Consider the following 12913-nt stretch of genomic DNA (forward strand, 5'->3'; position numbering starts at 1 on the left):
GTGGTTTTACTTCAACAGTTCGCTGAACATTTCTCTTTCTCCTAGTGGCATAAAGGTCATCTATAATATGTTGAGCCAAACTATTACTACTACAAGGAGTGATCAATAACAATGAAACATATTTTTAAAACGTTTAGCACTTCCGGCTTGCGGCTTATCACGTGACTGGCAAGCTCCAATGGTCGTGGAATGCAGAGTTCCCTCGTGAAATCATGCAACTGGCTGATGGAGTGAAGTTAATATTTCAGCTGTAGAATCCTTGTGTTTCCTCCTTTCAGCCCGGCTCTGAACTTGTAAAATAGTTTGCTATGTAAATTTCATTTAACCAAGTTGAAGTAGCACAACAGCTGTGGTTCAATTTCAGAAAACACGAACATGAGCAATCGTCGAGTAAAGAGGAAAGAGAGGTAAGGTTGTGGTCTGCCAACTTAAGAGAGAATACATTTCTTAGATGGTTTTTAGTGGATGTGTACGATTTCTAACTCATGTACGCTTGAGAAAATTTAATATTGCACAGTTTAGAGCTACTTAAGTGAGTTTTGTAAATTGGTATTTACAATAGTTGTTTTATGTGCATATAAGATTAGCAACCTTTAATGCTTCATCATGAAAGTGAAAGTTGCCTATGTCATCATGTTCCTGTTTATTTATAGGGAGCTGTACGTATAAATTCTTTGTTTTTCCAGTATCTCTCTGTTGTTCGATTGTTTTATTTCACTAATTTGAGACTGTTCCTTTAACATCGATCAACTTCGAATTCATCGGTAACTGCTTGCAAAGAGTACAGCAATTTAAACGTAATGGGTATCGTTTAATCGACATCAGTTTGCAAATTAAAGCTAAATTTACCACATTTAAAAGCATCTCAGCTTGGAAAAATAGTCGTTATATAAGTGAACCGAAATTTTAAAGCCAAGACACCCGTTATGAAACGTTACTTAAACCTGATTCAAACGTTGTACACTGTAAATCATAATTTTGGAATCGATACTAGTTGTTTTAATGCAACAAGTATTTATGATCATGACTTTGCCCCGCTTCCTTTCCCAAAAGTTGTTGAATTCATAACTGTCACTCACTTTAGTATTGACTCTAATTGAATCATCTCTACCTTGAAGTTAATTTAGATGTATTAAATTTGCCATTTTGACAATAGTTCTATATCTTAATTGTTACTTTTTGCTGCCGTAATAACTTTTCAAATATCACCGCTGTAACGATATCGATCTTATCGTTCTATTTACTTCCGGTCCGCATTTACGTCATAACTACCATGACAACAAAACTTTAGAGACCATGCTTTCCGGTTGAGTGGAGTTGGTCGGACATCGATTAAATAGACTTGTGTGTGTCTTGTTCTTCCTATAAACAACGCCACATGGTGTCAGGAGTGGGATTCTTCCTACAGAATCGTCGCTGAAATACTTGAGTGCATTTTCAAGCCAAACTCAGTGAATCTAGCTCCAGATGACCGAATCAGGCTCGTCGAGCGTAGCTTCAACAAGCACGCAGCCAGCAACTCCTCAATTTATCCAGTCCTCTATTCCTTTACCGTCGAAACTAGACTTCAAGGGGAACTTAGCTGTGAATTGGAAGAAATTTAAGCGGCTTTGGACAAACTACGAGATCGCCTCACGGCTCAGTACGCAAAGCAGTAATCTTCGAACAGCCACATTGTTGACATGTATTGGCCCAGATATCCTGGAGATTTACGATGGTTTGCCCTTCGGAAATGAAGAGGAGAAAACCGACATCGACAAAGTGATAGAGCTTCTAGACGCCTTTTTCATCGGTGAGACGAATGAAATATACGAAGCCTATCTGTTCAATCAGAGAGTACAAGAGGTCGGTGAGTCATTTGATGTTTTCCTTACAGCTTTACGTTCGTTAGCTAAAACGTGTAATTTTGGCATCATGCAAGAGCGAATGATTAGAGACAGAGTTGTGGTAGGAATTAGAGATAACGCCACCCGAAAAAAGCTGCTAGCTGAGAACAAACTAACTCTTAACAAGTGTATTGATATTTGCCGTGCGAGTGAAACCACATCCAAACAACTTAAGGAGATGTCCCATGCGGAGGAGGTTAGCGCCGTTGCCACAGGCCACCCAAAATCGAAGATAGGTTTTCGCCATAATAAAGTACGAAATCTCAGTAAAGTCCAACGCCCCGTCCCCAACAAAGTAACAGAACCAGTTAGATGTAAGTTCTGCCACAGAACTCATCCTTTAAAAAAGGAACTCTGTCCAGCATGGCAGCACAAGTGTGATAACTGTGGTCGAATGAACCACTTCTCAGTGGCTCGCAGAAGTCAGAAAGCTAACAAAAAGCAAACTAAGAAGTCAGTTCACAATGTAGAACAAGAAGTTCAGGAGTTTAATGACGAAGATTCTGATGATTACTTATTCAGTGTAGAATCTGTGAGCGTCCTTTATGCAAAAAACAGTCCAAAGAAGATTTATGCTAACATGCGCTTGAGGGATGAAACAGTGAAATTCCAGTTAGACTGTGGAGCAACAGTCAATATCCTCCCAGCAGATATTTCTCAGAAGGTATTTAACGATCCGCGAATGGAACGCCTTCAGCCTACTCAAACTACCCTTGTCATGTTCAACAAATCAGAGCTGAAACCTCTAGGATGTACTAAGGTCGAGACCTTCAACCCCAAGAATGGACAGTGTTTCCTCACGGAATACACCGTCGTTTCAACAGGTCACACAGCACTCCTTGGTGCTGAATCAGTGCAGCAGTTTGGCCTCATAGTGATTAACACCGATAACATCATGTCTCTCTCGAATGAGATTCCCACACAGCCGGATCTCGTGAGCAAATTCGGAGATGTCTTCTCAGGAGAAGGAAAGCTCAAAGGAAAGCTTCACCTCGAGATTGATAAGTCTGTAACCCCTGTGGCACTGCCAGTGAGGAAAGTCCCCTTTGCAGTAAAAGAGCCTTTAAAACAGGAACTAGAACGCTTAGTTAAGATAGGCATCTTGCAACCAGTAGATGTTCCAACAGACTGGATTTCCTCAATGGTGGTCATTAAGAAGAGCAATGGAAAGATAAGGTTATGTATTGACCCAAAACCTCTGAATAAAGCACTCAGGAGAAATCATTTTCCCCTTCCAGTGATCGATGATCTACTACCGCTGCTTACGAATGCTAAAGTCTTCAGTGTCGTCGACGCGAAGAATGGGTTTTGGCATGTGCAGCTAGACGATGAAAGCAGTCTTCTGACCACATTTGGTACACCCTGGGGAAGGTTCCGCTGGACGCGGATGCCCTTCGGCATATCACCCGCTCCGGAAGAGTTTCAGAGGAGATTGGAATACGCCCTGGAAGGTCTTGATGGAATTAAGCCAATATTTGATGATATCCTTGTTTTTGGTGTCGGAGAAACAGAAGCTGAAGCACTTTCTGACCATGATGCAAAGCTGACAGCATTGTTAGAACGCTGCCGCGCTACTGGCATTAAGTTAAACAAAGAGAAGCTTAAGCTCCGTCGCAAAGAAGTGAAGTTTATGGGACATATTATATGTCAAGATGGTCTTAAGCCTGACCCAGACAAGGTACAAGGTATCAAAGAGATGCCAACCCCGACAAGCAAACAAGATCTCAAGAGACTTCTCGGCATGGCAAATTACCTCCAGAAGTTTGCTCCTAACCTGTCAGAAGTTACATCCCCAATGAGAGACCTTTTGAAAGAAGGGAACCAGTTCCGTTGGGATGAGCAAGTACAAGGTTGTAGTTTCAAGCGAGTTAAGGAGATACTCTCAGCTGCCCCTGTCCTCAAGTATTTTAACCCCAAAGACGACGTGGAATTGCAGTGTGATGCATCAGACCGAGGACTTGGTGCATGTCTAATGCAAGGAGGCCAGCCCGTGGCTTATGTATCTCGTTCCATGACAGAAACAGAAGTGAACTATGCCCAGATAGAGAAAGAGATGCTTGCAATACTTTTCGGAGTAGAACGTTTTGAGCAGTTTGTATATGGTCGACCTGTCAAGATCCAAACTGACCACAAACCCTTGGAGAGCATCTTCCGTAAAAGTCTAATCAGTGCGCCTAAACGTCTCCAGCGAATGTTGCTAAGATTGCAGAAGTTTGACCTTCAAGTGTCTTACAAAAAAGGGACTGAAATGTATCTGGCAGATACACTGAGCAGAGCATACAGAGTGCGCAAGAGCACAAAAGAAGATGTAGCAGAAGATGTTATGTACATAGAGGACATGAGAGGAGACACTGAAAGAGAGCTAGAGCACATCAATATGATACAATACTTGCCAGTATCGGAACCAACGCTGATTGCCATTCAGCAAGCAACAGAATCCGATCCTACCCTGAGAGAGCTGAAGAGAACAATCAGGCAAGGTTGGCCAGCTACCAAAGCTGGGGTATCAGCAAACATCAGTGGTTACTTTACATTTCGGGACGAACTGTCTTTACAGAATGGACTGGTGTTCAAAGGTGAAAGACTAGTTATCCCTATGAGCGTGAAAGCTGACATGTTGGCTAAGATCCACCGGAGCCACATCGGCATCCAAGGCTGTCTCAGAAGAGCAAGAGAAGCAGTTTACTGGCCTGGGATGAACAAAGACGTCGAAGAGTATGTAGCAAAGTGTGCCGTCTGCAACAGCCAGCCTGTCGAGCAAGGAAAAGAGCCAATGATTTGTCACGAACTGCCTAGCAGACCCTGGGAGAAAATCGCAGTTGATCTTTTTGATCTGAACGGTGTAGATTTCATGGTGACCGTTGACTACTATTCAAGCTTCTTTGAAGTCGACAGAATGACAAACAAGACAGCAGACGAAGTTGTGAAGAAGTTGAAAGCCCATCTTGCCCGCCATGGAATTCCCGACCAGCTTGTATCGGATAATGGACAGCCCTTTTCTTCCGCAAAGTTCCAACAGTTCGCAGACACTTATGGTTTTGAACATATAACAAGCTCTCCAACATATCCTCAGTCCAACGGCAAAGTCGAGAACACGGTGAAGACAGCAAAACATCTGCTAGAGAAAGCCGTCAAGTCCGAACAAGACCCATATCTTGCCCTGCTGGACTGGAGAAATACTCCCACAGAAACACTCAACTCGTCACCTGTTCAGCGATTATTCGGTAGAAGAACAAAGACTCCACTCCCAACCTCAAACCAATTGCTCAAGCCGAAGCTACCAGAGGAGGTTGATCAGAAGTTGAAGCTACAAAAGGCTAAACAATCCCTGTACTACAATCAAGGCGCCAAAGAACTGAAGGAACTGCGCCCAGGAGACACAGTGCGATTGCAGCCACTAAAATCCCACTTGGGAAAGAAGAAGGATTGGACCCAAGCAAGAGTCGAAGGCAAAGTCGACATAAGGTCCTATCAAGTCAGAACAGAAGATGGAAGAATTTATAGGAGGAACCGCAGACACCTGAGACATACACGTGAAGTGATGCCACACAGTGAAGATGGGATGAGATTATCCCCAAAAGCAACACCAATTTCTGCTACTGCAAATTCTGGTAATGAAATACCATCGGTACCACCTTCCATACCAAGTACTGCAGTCAGTAAGGACCAATCAGACACAGTACCTTTGCAGAACACGGACAAGCCACATCCGGAATATCCACCTCAGTCTGCAGCAGATAAGCAGGAGATTTCCCCATCGGTGACCACCACTCGATCTGGACGAATTGTGCGACCACCCACACGTTACCAGTGATTGGGGTTATCGAAAGAACAAAAAAAGAACATGACAAACTCTTAATTTTCTTTTTTTTTTGTAGTTTATTTTAAACTAGGATTGAGACGTTCAGTTACGTTTACATTTTATTTGTTTCCTGAACAAAGGGAGATGTAACGATATCGATCTTATCGTTCTATTTACTTCCGGTCCGCATTTACGTCATAACTACCATGACAACAAAACTTTAGAGACCATGCTTTCCGGTTGAGTGGAGTTGGTCGGACATCGATTAAATAGACCTGTGTGTGTCTTGTTCTTCCTATAAACAACGCCACAACCGCTATGACACTGTAGAGTATATACTAAGTTTGAATCTTCTAATGGTGTAATAATTTTACCTGAAGGTCGTAATTAACTCTAAATGGCTTCACTTCAAACAGCTTTGCTTTGCTCAATTTTGTGTTCAAATTTCTTGATCATATTCTACATCAAATGCATGAGAGCATCATTTGTGACTAAATCACCCTTATCAGTTTCTTACCTCTGTATGGTGTTTATTTTATTTTAATTTACTGCTTTTATGATTTTGACTGTACTTTTGGACTTGATGGTTTTTCAAAGTTTAGTTATGAACAGTTGTATTATTTCCAATGCCTACTTAGCTTCTTGTTTCAAATCTAAGCTACTTTGAAATGCTCTCTTTCTTCTGTTTTTATTTCATTGCTAACTCAGGGTAACTTCTTTACTTGGGTGCCAAGTGTTAATTAAAGAACTGGATTCTGTCACCATTTGAAGCAATGATGTGGTTGCTAAGTCTCAATGATTCCAGAAAAAATAATGTTCTCTTCAATTGCAATACAAAAAAAGTTTCAAAGACCTTGACACTTCACTGAAAACCAGTGTTGGAGGTTAATGGAAAAAATTATGGATTCATTTCTGCATTCCTGAATGCTAGTTTGCATGAAGAATACTGAGATTAAACCCAAAATAGATTCCTGCCAACATTACTAACATTAACATTCTAGTCTCATACAGTCAACTTTCATTGGCAGTGAGGTCAGGTTGCAATCTCACACCTTGTCTTTATGAACTATATTTATGCTTGTTTTTCTTTGGAATTTTGTTTTTGATATTTTGTCTTTGTATGCATTTTTAAAGTATATGTGTTTGCTTTTAACTTTTGTAAACAAGCCTCTCTGAGAATCACCATGTTGTGAGTGCCCTGGTTAAACATTAATATCCCTTTCACTCCCAGAAGTGATAAACATGTAACTTCTCCCTATAGTGTTGATACATTATCCAATGAACAGGTAATGAGATTACTCAAACTTATCAGGTACAAGATATTATCTTGATTGAACACCAAATTCTCATAACCAGTTTACAAGGAAATGTGTAGCAGCAGGAGAAAAGAATTATCAATTAGATCTTGAGAGATATTCATGAAATAACTAAATTATGAACTTTATAAACAGCTGATGCAAATCATCTACTTCACCATTTTAATCATGTACAGAAACTTTTTTTCATTGTTGCTATAGGGCTTTTGTTCCTCTAAACATTTCTTGTTTTTGACATTTGACTCAGAGATGAGATCCTGTTTTAATTACACATTCAGGTGTTCAGGAGCAAAGACAAATGTTACATATTTTTAAAACTAAATGTCTGAACAACTTACTTGTAATTTTTTAATGATGTATACCAATTCAGTTGTAAAATGAATGCTTATTCTATTTGATAAATAGATTTCGTGTTGTTGTGTGTCTGTTTATTAATAGATCATAGTTCACATCAAAATGTGCAAAGACCAAAAAAGTGGCAAGTGAGGTGCAGTCTAATGTGCTACAGATGTACTTACCACATTTTGATGTCAGAACCCATCAAAATGCGCGTATAATTCAGTTTATTGGATAAATAATAATAATTGATCTATGTGTGTTTTACCTCCTTGCAGCTGAGCTCCAGAATATTCTGAATTCTGGTTAAGTTCCATTCCAACAGCTGCAGGTGTTCTGATACTTGACAGACTGAACAGCCACAACTTACAGTGATTTTCTCAGAGAACAGTTATTTTTCCAACAGCTGGTTGAATTTTTTGCTGTCCATCAGATTAATCACTACCCAGTAGATGGTTGGGAACACAATCTGCCACACAATCTACTGGGTCAGTGGTTTATCTGGTGGATGGTATTATTGATTCAATCCAGCAACAGCAAGTACCTGAGAGTTTAATTCAACTACTGCTACCATCTCACAGGAGAAGCAACTTGAAAAGTGAGTGTTTATCTTGTATGTATAATTGACATCTAGATATAGATTTATGTATAAAAAAATAAAAATAAAAATAATAATAATGATAATAATAATAATAATAATAATAATGATGATGATACTGATGATAATAAATAGACCTTCTGCTGGCAATAGAGCTTCAGTAGTCTGCAACAGAGTGCATCAACTGATAACCACAACTACTTGATTTGAGCTCCATTACACAGTACATGTACATGTGTAAGGATACATTGTACACCAGTATGATGGTTAACATTCTCAACTTTTTGTATGATAACATCATATTCAATTTTATATGTAAACAAGAATTAGCATGACACAGCATAGTAAGGTAAGAATGTTTAGGAATATAAGTACATCACAGACAATTTACAGAGTCAAAACTAAGCTTACATGTACTTGGATTTTGTTCCACTTATTTTGAGGTGGCGAACAAAAGAGTTGCCAGTAATCAGATAGTTGTGTTCGCACAAAGATTTCTGGAATTGCCACAAGGCATACAAGAAATAAGTGATGAGGAACATGAGGATTAATCCCTAGGTCAAAATTTATACCTACTCATTGTTGATGATGAAATGGTTCAGATTTAAACTGATTTTCAATGCTAATCATTCTCAACAATCACAACAAATAAGAAATGTAGGTGTTTTATTAACTTTAATATATCATGATCGATAATATTATGCTCAAGTAAACCGTTTCAATCTCCTGCTGACTTGATTGAGGTCGCTGTTTTTGTAGCACTCTTTTGTAATAACAAGCCATTAAAAAAAGCTAGAAGTAGCCTTACTACTGGTAAATAGAACTTCACTCTTATTTCAGAGCAATTTATAGCTGATTTTTCAAAATTTTGAACCCGTTAAGTGATGTCAATTTCACACTAAAACTTACACATACATGCATGGAGCAAAGTTTACTGGTGGGTTTTAAGATAGCTTGGATGTTCTCCAAGCTTGATCTGTTTTTAATGCTTTTTGTAATCTTCCATAATTAGTCAGTTGGCCTCTGAGCTACAATCTGTTTGCATAGTTTTGCTGGCCACTCACAGCTCTCACCTTCCCTTAGCTGAGGCTCCACCAGGTGTTTGGTATGATCACTGTCTACTCCTGAGTATATGGGATATATTTAGCTCATCATCTGATTTGGAGTGGTCAACTTGATTGAAAGTCCTGGCAGATTTCTTTGACACAGTTCCTTGTTAAAAATTTCCCTTGTGATCTCATCTCCTCCATCACTGACAGGGGATGTGCATATTGTAACAAATTCTTTTTGCGACACTTGCTACATTTTTTCCAGGGGCAGGAAATTGATGTGGATTGTTTCATGGGATTTCCACAGTCTCAGCATGGTACCTTTTGCATAGTGTCAGATTTCATTTTCTTATTCTGGACTGTACTCAAGGGTGTTTCTACAGTTCCCTATGTCCTTCAACTTAATGGTGTATATTTTTCCAGCTCTGGTTCTATCAATTGCCTCATCAAGTGTTAGTGCTTTGATTCACTTCCTGACTCCACAGCTCTTTATTCCTGTTACCAATATGCTGAAGATCAGTTCATTGTTTAATACACATTAAGCAACCAGATGCCAATTTTTGTTGCCTGTTTTTTTGGTGTCAATTTTCCCATCTTCATGTTTGACACTGTGAAATAAGCAGTGCTCAACAATGGAAACTGTTGGGTTCTGTGTGATTCCCAACTAGTAAATTTTTAGCTTTTTGGTAGGTTTCCTTTCTCACAGCACTGTTCTGAGAATTATTTGTTAAACTTTTTTTCAAGTTCTCTCTTTCAAAAAGGTCCAATCCTCCACCTGATTACCTTTCAGACTGATTTGAACAGGTGTAATGACTTGCTGATTAAAGACTGTCATATGCTTAGGCTGTGGGAATAATTCTACACACACTATACTGTTTACTTTTTATTAATCAAAAATAAATTAGTATCAGTGGCTAATTAAAGACCATCATATGCTTGGGTGGCAGAAATGGTTAAAGCTACACACACAGCCCTCTCCTTTGTCACTTATCAAAAATGAATCAGTTACTTAACCATCAGTTAATGATGGTTATAAGGACCATCACAGTGTTCAACACTCAAGCTGGAATTGTGCTACACACTATTCAGACTATTCTGTTTCCTAATTGTTGCTCATGGTAAATAAATCAGTGCCACCATACGGTCAACTCGCCGACGGACCAACTCGCCGACGTATAAAATCGAGTAGAGACGTCGGCGAGTTGGTCGTCAATCCAATACAACTTATTAGAAGTTAAACATACAAAAAAGTAAACGATATTTAGTAAAAAAAACACTGGTGAACATTGGTGAACATCTAACAGAAGCTTAAACATTGGTGAACATCACCAATGACTATAACAGCTTAAAGACGCGAACGAGTTATTGTGCGACAAGAACACCGTAAAGACTCATCATGTCAATCGCTCAGATTTTTTAACGAAAACTTGGCTTTCTAGACGAGATCTTTAGTAAAAAGCATTTCTTTTTATTTGCAACAAAGTTTTTTAGGATCTCAAGGCGAATAAAGCGAAGTAAACATCACCAATGACTCACACAACTCATTGGCGTGACTACAGCCAATTTTGTTCATTGGCGATGTTAACGTCGCTTTATTCGCCTTGAGATCCTTATAAACTTTGTTGCAAATAAAAAGAATTGCTTTTTACTAAAGATCTTGTCTAGAAAGCCAAGTTTTCGCTAAAAAATCTGAGCGATTAACATGATGAGTCTTTACGGTGTTGTTGTCACACAATAATACCTCGTTCGCGTCTGAAGCGGATGTAGTCACTGGCGATGTTTACTTTACTTTATTCGCCTTGAGATCCTTATAAACTTTGTTACAAATAAAAGAATTGCTTTTTAGTAAAGACCTTGTCTAGAAAGCCAAGTTTTCGTTAAAAAATCTGAGCGATTAACATGATGAGTCTTTACGGTGTTGTTGCCGCACGATAACTCGTTCGCGTCTTAAGCTGTTACAGTCATTGGTGATGTTCACCAATGTTTAAGCTTCTGTTAGATGTTCACCAATGTTCACCAGTGTTTTTTTTACTAAATATCGTTTACTTTTCTGTATGTTTAACTTCTAATAAGTTGTATTGGATTGACGACCAACTCGCCGACGTCTCTACTCGATTTTATACGTCGGCGAGTTGGCGTCGGCGAGTTGATCCGTCGGCGAGTTGACTGGTTACCATCCAAACACATTAAAAAAAATTTTAAATTATCACTTAGTGCTTTGATAAGAATATATTGTTTCAAAAAGTGTGAAACATATAACTGGCTGCCTTTAAGAAAAGGATCTTAAACTTAAAAATAAATTTTTATGCAACCTCTGAGCATCAGGCTTGAGACAAGACCTTAGGTTGATATTCTTTATCATATATTTTGATCTGAGTACAGTATAAGCTTAGTTGTACAAACTGGAGATGTGTCCAGTTTTCTTTGATGTTTGCCACCAGATATGTGATTATTCATATCTTCCAGGGATTTTACATTTATATGGTACAAGGTCATATAAATACACAAATCTATATTGGCTTTGACACCCATTGTGATTGATTTTGTATTTTTCAGTTATTATGACTGATGATTTTAAAATGATTGTCTTTGTAGATTTCTGCAGTGAAGCAGATTGTCCTTAATAGAATTCTGTTGTGAAATAAATTAACCTTAACTTCTACAGTTGCATCAATTAAACATTGATTAAATGGGCAGGACTTGAGGCTAGTTATTGTGTCCAAGCTTAAATATGGTGAATTCAATCAAATTAATTTTATATGTTTCTGTATTGCTTTTATTTTCAGAAGCTAATTGGCAATGTCAGTAACTGTGAGAACTGACCAGAACAGTTCAAAGAACATTTATGGTGACCCACCTAAGATCAATATTAGTCTTCCAGAGATAAGTGAACTAACCCAGAATTCTAAACGTTGGAAGGATGTTCAACTCCCAATTGACATTCTGTTGTTAACAGTGAAGGACTGTGAGTTCTTAAGTTGCTACTATTACATTAATGATCCATTTAGAAGCTATTTCAAAGGGCTTGGTCCTGTATACTTTGGAAGCATTGGTGAAGATCAAGATGTTAAACTGAATGTTGCTTTGATGAAATGCTCAGAGGGCTCTAAAATTCCTGGTGGTGCTTTGACTGTTGTAAAGAATGCTGTCACTCAGCTGAGGCCAAAAGCTGTCTTTACTGTGGGCCACTGTAGTGGTATGAATCAGGAATCAACAAAGCTGGGGGATGTGGTTGTTTCAGAAAAGCTCACAACCTATTCCTATCAGAAAATTACAAAGGATGGAAAGAAATTTTGTGGTTTAACAACTCCTGTAAGCAGGGACATTGCTGCTCTCATTCAATATGCAGCTTATGGTTGGAATCCACCCCTAGAAAATCCTAAAGAAAGGAAAGTTGAAGTCCACTGTGGTGAAGTTTTGAGTGGTTGTGAGCTCGTACAAGCTGAGTGGCGACGAGATGAACTAGTGAAGTCATTTCCTGGAGCAATTGCAATTGAGACAGAAGGAGCGGGTAAGATCTCTTTTTCCTTTGAAGTAACTGTTATTGTAAAATCTACTTAAAGAGATATTTGGATATATTTGTATCCTGGGAGAGAAAATTGATACTTATATGATATCAGTTGTGGTTGGTAAGTTTTCCTACCAGTGTCAAGAGATGCACTGGCTTGACTGTGTGAACATACTGAACTTCAGATCAAGAGGTCTGGGTTCAAGCCCTGGGCTAAAGTGATTGTGTTGTAGTCTTGGCTTTACCCTCAGAGTGTGTCTCTATACCCAGGAGTATAGATGGCTACTGATGAACTTACCAGTTTTTCATATACATGTGGAGGGAGTAAGGGTACAGTCTTAGTGGCTGAATGGTACGGGACCTGGGAGAAGCTCATGCTACATGGACTAGCTTTGCACCTAGTATATGTAAGGTGACT

At 39.0% G+C, this 12913-nt stretch overlaps 1 protein-coding gene and 1 pseudogene across 2 annotated transcripts in view; both read left to right on the top strand.

The window, feature by feature from the left end:
• LOC149048990 (NLR family CARD domain-containing protein 4-like) overlaps positions 1-12913 on the top strand; it is an 80415-nt gene continuing 67502 nt past the window's right edge. Inside the window, exons 1-2 of the mRNA XM_089201408.1 lie at positions 1-407; positions 7619-7938. The gene's annotated coding sequence lies outside the window, so the exon portion shown is untranslated. The remainder of the gene's footprint in view (positions 408-7618; positions 7939-12913) is intronic.
• Positions 11771-12913, top strand: part of LOC149048991 (NLR family CARD domain-containing protein 4-like) — a 33838-nt pseudogene continuing 32695 nt past the window's right edge. Inside the window, exon 1 of the transcript XR_016185174.1 lies at positions 11771-12498. The product of XR_016185174.1 is annotated as an NLR family CARD domain-containing protein 4-like (transcript). The remainder of the gene's footprint in view (positions 12499-12913) is intronic.

This window comes from Pocillopora damicornis, chromosome 3 (assembly GCF_964200805.1).
Source record: "Pocillopora damicornis chromosome 3, jaPocDami1.2, whole genome shotgun sequence".
Classification (NCBI taxonomy): domain Eukaryota; kingdom Metazoa; phylum Cnidaria; class Anthozoa; order Scleractinia; family Pocilloporidae; genus Pocillopora; species Pocillopora damicornis.